General features: G+C 39.9%; 1 pseudogene; it reads left to right on the top strand.

The window, feature by feature from the left end:
* The first annotated feature begins 6086 nt into the window (after positions 1 to 6086).
* The window catches only part of LOC108290387, a 22631-nt pseudogene continuing 20168 nt past the window's right edge, over positions 6087 to 8549 (top strand).

Here is an 8549-nt window from a genome sequence, read left to right as displayed (position 1 = left end):
TTTATAAATTTATATATTCATTTAACATATATATGAGTTAATTATATACTTTTTTTGTTATTTCAGAGAAGGATGAGATAAACATGCTTCTATAACTTTGTGTGTATACTATTATTTTTGAATAGACACTTAGAACTGCTGAGTCTAGGAAGGCAACTGCAAATTTTAATTGAAATCACTAATTACCTACCAAATAGGCAGTGGCAATCTAATGTACACCCACCATGTGACAATACCTATTTTCTAATATGTCAACAGTAGATACTATCTAAGTTAAATTCTGCACATCTGATAGCCAATAATACATCATTTTTACATAATTTTTATCAAGCCAAATATTTTTTCAGATATTGCTATCAGTTTTTCTATCTTTGTATTTTTTTTCTTTGTGTCTTTTGTCCATTTTTCTATTGGTTTGTTTACCTTTTCTTATTTATAGAAGCTTTTGTATTATCTAGATGTTAAGTGTCAGTTTATGAAAAGACCCTTGCTGCGTATATATAAACACAGGCTTTTCTTCCTTCCCTTTTTTGCCCAGAAGTTTTTATAGGGTCAAATCCATGAGTCTTTTCTCTTCGAAAGTTAGGATTGTTCCTTACTTACAAGAATTTTCACTACTCCAAGATTATTTTTTAAAATTTCAGTGTTTTGCTCCATGTCTTTTCCCACATAGAGGTACATTTTTTTTTTTAATGAGGTCAAGAGCAGTCTCGTTTAGCCTTACAGTCCGGTAGAAAACTGACACACACAATTCTCCTTCTGATCTTAGTGCTTGGTAGTATGTGGTGGTATTGATTTCAGTTTTAGCATATATGGAAGAGAGCCCCTCTTCTGCTGCAGACAGATTTTACGTCTTCTAAAATCGGCAAGTAAAATGTAGTGGCATTTAGACTGTTTTTTTCTCACATTATTTAAGCATTACAGTACACCAATGACTGTTTTCTGGAAGTGACCAGAAATATTTTCCAGTAGAAATTGTTCTCTTTTCATCTTGGAGGCATGGGAAGTATTATGTCTCAGGGCAGCTTTTGCAGTTATAAATGGATCTGAGGATGGATTCATGAACAAGACTTGATTAATGATTTCAAGGGAAAATGGCCCCAGTATCTAGGCTGGTGGAGGTGTACCATACAACTGTTAGCATGGAAAGGGATCTGAGAGAATACCCGGTACAATGTCCACATTACAACTGAGAAAACCAAGGCAATAGAATGTCATTTGGCTGAGGTCACTCAGCTAGAAGGACAATAACAAAATATTGTACAAATGATGGGATAAACAGAAAACTTTGTTAGGCTTAGCAACAAACTCTGTGGGTTGCTATGCTGACCTCTCAGCATTCCGACCTTTGGGAAATATTTCAACCTTTGAGACTGTTTAGAATCACATCCCAAAATATGAAAGAATAAATATAACTCTGCAAATGCACCCTAACTCTTTGCTATCCTAAGTTTCCCCATTCTCTAAAGGACCACAGATCTCTGAGGTTTAACCTTACATTAAAATTAAATTGGTTTTTCTCGTTTTCAAAATACTTCCCCTGCACGACCTCATTTGATTCTCACTTGAAATTGTCTCAACAAAAGTAAATGAACAATAGATTTCAGGTGTCACTAGAACATGCTATGATTGCCACATGATACTGTTCGTTTGCTATCCCACTACCTTAGACTTTTAATGATGTAGTATTTTCTTTCTTAGGGCAGTTTGTTGACTCTCTCAGTAAAACCCTAAGGAAGTCCCTAATACACTGTAGGAAATAAAAAAACTTTAAAAAAAAGTTCACCCTTGCATAAATTGTTTATTTATTTATATATGAATAGATGATATTTCTACAAAATGATAGACTATCAAAAGTTACCCTCAGCTGGATGTGGTGGCTCTCACCTATAATCCCAGCACTTTGGGAGGCCAAGGCAGGCGGATCACTCGAGGTCAGGAGTTTCTGACCAGATTGGCCAACATGGTGAATCCCTGTCTCTACTAAAAATACAAAAGATTAGCCAGGCTTGGTGGTACGCGCCTGTAATTTCAGCTACTCAGGAGGCTGAAGCCCTTGAATTGCTTAAACCTGGGAGGCAGGGAGATGGCAGTGAACCAAGATCTTGCCACTATACTCCTGCTCTGTCTCAATAATAATAATAATAAAGTTACCCTCAGCCCGCAACCTTGTCTCCCGACCACACAGTTCCCCTTTCACAGGGATACTCCCAGGCCACCGTATCAGCTAATTTAGATCTAGTTGGTGTCTAGCTCCACGATCCAGGAACCCCTGCCAGTGCCTCTGACCTGGCAGCCCATTCTGTTCTCTGGGTACGAATTGATGTTTCATTGAGTGTTCACCAAATTTAAAAAACATCACAAACTCTAAAAAAAGCGCACAATCAGAACCATATTTAAGTAACACATAAACACACACACACATTTCAGGACACAATACTTACCCTTGCTATATAAAATATGCCCTAATATTTTCATTTGTTTCTTTTTTTAGACAACCCACTAAACATGCACATATATATTTTACCTCCCCAGCTCACTTAAATGGTATTTCTTATTCTTCTTGTTATGAAAGTTACACCGTTGGTTAACTATAGGACTGAGTTCCTCAAGTTTGCCAGTTTCCTTTCAACCTTGCTCTCACCCCTCCCCGACTTCATGATGAATTTAAATTAAGGGCACACACACAAGGGCTACCAGGATTAAATAGCAGCATCATGTTAAATGCTGGACCCTAGACAGGCAAAGGCTAATAGCGTTAGCTGTAGCTTTCTCCTGGGAAAACGCAGAAGCTGATGGCTGACAGTTTTCTGCTACACAACCTCTGGAAGTAGAGGTCCAGGTGCCTGTGTGGAAAGCAGAGTTAAAATCCAGCCTGGGATCCCTTCACCAAGGCTGCACTTGCCCAGACCGTGTGATTTTTCAACCAGGAATTTTTTACCTGGGCTGGGGGAGTCACATGAGGTGGAATGGACTCTTGCTACTGGTTGAGGGTGTCCAGGTTCTTGGCATTTTGAAGAAAGGATTGGACAAAACGCACAAATAAAGCAAGGAAATAATGAAGCAGCAAACATACAGATTTATAGAAAATCTGAGCACACTTATGCCCTACGTAAATGAAGAGGCTATTTCCTGTTGTAGCTGAAGTGTTTCTGTTTGATTTAGTCTGGGAAGTCCTTACGTTCTTGTCTCCAGGTCCTGTTCTCCTGCCTCACTCTTATGTAGAGATGTTCCAGAAATGTCATGACTTGCCACACCACTTCTCATTCTTGCTTCTACCATAATGGACAATTCTCTAGGCCAACTTTCTCACTGGATTCAGTGGGGCAACTGATCTGTATCTTCTCAGCTTTCTGTCCTCCTCGACACATTTTGGGCTACAGCGTTCTCTAGCATCTTTTGACAGTAACCCCTTCCACTCATTTTCTTTCAGAGGGTAGTGGCGCACACTTGTATTCTCAGCTTCTCTGGAGGCTGAGGCAGGAGGATCACTTGAGCCCAGGACATCGAGGCTGAAGTGAGTTATGACTGCATCACTGCACTGCAGCCTGGGTGGCAGAGCAAGACCCTGTCTCTAAAAAAACCCCCCAAAGCCAAAAAACAATAGATAACTTTTGTTAGCTAATAGCTCTTCTTTTTCGCTTTGTATGCATAGTTTCCCTTTTTTTTTTATTATCATCATTTGTATTTTTCATTTAATGATTGGTTTAGAAAGGAGATCAGGTAAGACTATGTGTTTATACTGAACCAGAATTCTCAGATAAATTTTTTGTTGGTTAATTTGTACATACAAATAAATAAGATTACATATGCAAATTATAAAGCACAATGGTAACCCACCCTCTAGTTAAGAATTAGACTGTGGACAAATCTGAGGAAGCTCCCTGATGCCCCTCCCCACTTACATCCCCCTCCCTCACCCAGGATTATCACTCTCCTGGATTGTGTGTTTATTCTTTTTGTTTCTTTAATAGCTTCATCACATAAGGTGTGTATTCCTTTTGCTGTGTTGAAAGCTTTATAAACATTGACTTTTATATAATTTCTTGTGACTTGCTTTTTTCATTTAACAGTTTATTTCTTAAATTGTCTCTGTTGATGTGAATAGTTTTTTTTTTTTTCTAATTTTTTATTACTGCATAATGCAAATATGCTGCCATTTATCCATTCCCCTGATGCTGGGTCACCCCAAACGTTTCTTTTCTTTCTTTCTTTTTTAAATCCATGAACAATGCTTCTATGAATATTCTCCTACATGCTTTCTGGTATAGATGTGCAAGGATTTTTCTGGTTTAGGAACGGCATTACTGAGTTGTAGGATATACACGTATTCATTCTTACAAGATAATGGTAAATTGTTTTCTAAAGATTTTTAAAAATAAATTTACACTTCTAAAAACAGCGAATTCTCAATTTTTCCACATTCTTGACAACACTTTGCATTGTCAGACTTTTAAGGTTTTCCTGTTCTCCTAGGTATAAAATGGTTTCCCACTGTGATATTATTTTCTTAACTGCACATTTTGCATTCTGTATTACGTAATTCAGAAAAGCGTACAGATAGTGAGTGTGAAACTTGATAGAGTTTCACAAACTGAGCACACTGAGCAAGAAATAACACATGACAAGCACCTTGGTAACTCCCCTGTGTTCCTTTCAATCCACGTTACTCCTAAAAAAAACCAACCACTATTCTGACTTTCAACAACTGTCCACATGGGCAAATCTATGCAAACCTAGCACCAAGGTCTGAGGAATTGACAGGCTAAAGAAAGAGGCTGGGCAAATTCAGTTTCTTAGAAAGACACTGGAACCTAGGAATAGAAGTCATGTCTGTATTTTGAGAGGTGGTGACACAAGATGGTGGATCCCTGTGCCACTACTCCCTAGAGCCAGGCCTTAGATATCATGGGAAAGGGTGTGTGCTTCAGAAGGGATGTGTAGGACAGTTCCTTAAGGGCAGGATTTGTGGTAAGTACACCCTCTTACCCAAGGAACAATAGATAAACCGGAAATCTTAGAGGCCATCCCAGAACTGGGGTTAATCAGTAACCAACATGGCAGATTAGCATCTAAGATGGAGTTGGTTGGCCTTCACAACATACATTAATTTATGTATGTCCTTTTTTTTTTTTTTTTTTTTTTTTGGTGTCTGGCTGCTTGCTTTGGTGCTATGGTTTTGAGATTTATGCATATTGTGGCGTGTAGTATTAATTTTGCATTTCTAGTGGGAAACAAAAATGAAATCCTAAGCTCCCAACCGACCTACCTTTTGTCCTAGGGGACCCCAGAGAAACCTTGAAAACAGTTCCTGGCCGTGATGGGGTGTGAGGTCAGACATGCCTCATTATACCTGCTCCCTCCCTAACAGCCATTAGGCTTTCTTCTCTAAGCACTAACAGAAACCAGCCCTTTCAAAAGACTCCACCATTTTGATATCAACCAACTGCCTGAAGCTGCCCCTCCACTTTTTGCCTGATAAGAGACCACTGCCCACAGAGTGGTTCTGGCTAGTCTATGGAGAACGCGCAGTGACGGTTTGTGTGTCCTCTGCCTCACTATTTGATGTCAGAGGACTGAAAACTCCATCCTCAAATCATGCTAACACCACTGTTTTTGAACATGGGTCCCATGGGGAGGGAGGAAGCTCAATTGTGTTTGTGTACATTTCTCCTTTCATAAATGTTTATGCCTCCCCCTATAGTTTATTGAGTATGTATACTAGGCCACCCCATTCAGAATAAATTCCTGTCTTATTCTTCTGATCCCCCAAGTGTCTGTTTATTGCTTTTGGCCAGAGGCTATGCTTCCCAGCCTGTCAGAATGGCCACCCTGCAGGCTGCAATGCTTATGAGAAATAAAGGTCTCCTCTTCAAAATCACAAACCTTGTCATTCTTCAGGTGACACTAACAAGATCACTGTACTCCACTCCCTTCTCTCTTTTGTCCTATGATTCAACACACTTGGGACACAGGTTTAGAACTGCTGCCCTCAGCAGCCTGGATACCCAACTCCTGTTGTCCAGTCTAACGGGGAAACACAGAGTGGAGGGTGAGAGATAGAGACAAAGAGATTAGAGGCCAAGATGACACTGGACCAGAGTAAGAAGGCAAGAGAGCTCAGGACAATGCCTGTAAATGGTCCAGAAGTGTGTGAGTCTATTGGCCATGTTGGTGATCAGCTTGCTTTAAGTAGGCTTAAATAAGCAGGCGTATATTCACTCACTGTGTTAGGGGCTGAAGATTCAATTGTGCACCGATCTTGCCTTCAATAAACTCAGAATATGGGAGAGAGGAAAAAAATCTATAGACAAACAAGTAATGGCAATATAAAGTAACAGGAACTACGCTGGAAGTGGTGGCATCTAGAGGGAACATTCATCTCTGCTTGGGAGAGAGGGGTTTGAGAAAGACGTGTCAAAGAAAGCATCCTTTACTTCAGTTTCTTAATTATAAGGAGGAATTTGTTATGTGAATAGAAATATAAACACAGAAGACTTTCTAGACATAGGGGATAATCTGCAAAGGAATGAAGTCTTAATAGTTTAATGAAGGGATCTGAAAGGCCTGCATTCAATAGGCAGCAGAATATGTGAGTAGGCACTACATGTTGAAGACATAAAAGAATCCTGATTGTGAAGCCCTTTGTATGCCATGGTAAGGATTTAGGACGTATCTACTAAGCCACTATTTTGTGTAGGGAAGTAACAACATTGGATCAGTGTTTAAAAATTATTATTTTGAAGGGAGTGAGAATTGATTGTTTACTAGATTTGACAGAAAGTTACTCCAGCTGCATCTACAGATATTTTTAAGACATTTTGCTCCATTCTTGCTTACTTCATTCCTGCTCTGTTCTAGTTTCCATCAGTTGCACACACTTTGGCTAAGTGTCCTTTCCCTCTGGATGCTTTTACTCTTAGGACTTGACAAGAGAAAGTAGATTCTGTGGTTTGGAGAATGTAGATGAAGGAAAGATAATAAATTCAGTTGATGACAATGGACTACTTCTATCATGGAAAGAGCAACATTTTGTTCTTACCAGAACAGACATTTACCCTGGATATATATTTGCCTTCCCTGCATACAATGCTTCTGCCTAAGCTACCATCCATGGTGGTACAGAGTGCCTAATCTACCATCATGGTATTCTACATAGCATTGCTTCTGATCAAGAAGCTCACTTCACAGCAAATCAGTGTCGCAATGGGATCATGCTCATGGAATTCACTAGTCTTACCATGTTCTTTACCATCTTGAAGACCCTGACTAGATAGAAAAGAGGAATGGTCTTTTGAAGACTAAGTTATAGTGCCAGCTAGGTAGCAACGCCTTGTAGGGCTGGAATAAGGTTCTTCAGGAGGTCTTATATGTACTCTGTTTCAGTGTCCAATATATGGTGCTACTTCCCCCATGACCAGGATTCATGAGTCAAGGGCTGGAAACATCATCCAAGGACTCTGCATCCTCTTCTGGGGAAAGGGTTAGTACATTCCTGGGTGTACGCAGGAAAGTTGTATTGTGTTAGGTGGAAGTATGACCTTCTTATTGTCTTATCTGAAGACTAAGTATGGTTTAAGGAGATGAATATGGGTGCCAAGGTGACAAGGGGTATGCCTTGAAGATTAACTTTATGTGTTAACTTTGAGGTGGTTTTGTGTGAGATTAAGATTAAATTGGTGAACTTTGAGTAAGCAGATTGCCCTCCATAATGTGAGTGGGCCTCATCTAATCAGTTAAAAGCATGAAGAGAATGGAAAGTACAGCCCCCCTGAGCAAGAGTGAATTCTCCAGCAGACTGCCTTTGCACATCATCTGCACCATCAGCTCTACTGGGTTTCTACCTGCTAGCCTTTAGATGAGAACTGAACCATTGGCTCTCCTGGGTCACCAGCCTGCTGACACACATTGCAGATTTTGGACTGACCTGCCTCCATAATTGTGTGAACCCATTAATTATAATATGTATATGTATGAACATACTGTTGGTTCAGTTTCTCTGGGAGGACCCTGACTGAAACATCCATCCTTCAGATTTTTCTTGTATAGTATTTCTTATCACCTCAGTCTGTGGAGAAATTGAGGATACAGAAGAGTCTGCTTACAAAGCAACAGGGGTTTTAGAGGGCAGAAGGCAAACATTTTAGACAAGATAACCATGGGTAGCCAATTAAGTCTTTAGAATAAGTGACAAGGCATGGAAACTAGGAAGTTTGTGTAATGAGATGCCCCATGATACCAAATTAAATAACTAATCTTTACATGAAAATTGCAAACCCCAGGAGAGCATGAAGAAATTCAAAAGGAAATATGTAATCTGGATACTGCTTGCAGTCTTTCCTGGTGCACTTGAGGAAAGAGATTCTCTCTATCTTGTTAGAGCACCTCTAGAAGCCAGGATGCTGAGACCATACCTTCCAGCAGAGGGGCTGTGGTGCTGAGGGCCTAAGTCTGACAGCTCTTCAGAAACTGTTGACTCCTTCTCTTCTCTCTGAACAGCAAGTTCAGGGTGTTCATCTCTGGAGCACTAGGAAACAGAGTTGTTTTTT

Source organism: Cebus imitator, unplaced genomic scaffold (genome assembly GCF_001604975.1).
Source record: "Cebus imitator isolate Cc_AM_T3 unplaced genomic scaffold, Cebus_imitator-1.0 Scaffold433, whole genome shotgun sequence".
NCBI lineage: Eukaryota > Metazoa > Chordata > Mammalia > Primates > Cebidae > Cebus > Cebus imitator.
The sequence above is the reverse complement of the archived record's forward strand: the minus strand, read 5'-3'. Positions and strand labels throughout refer to the sequence as shown.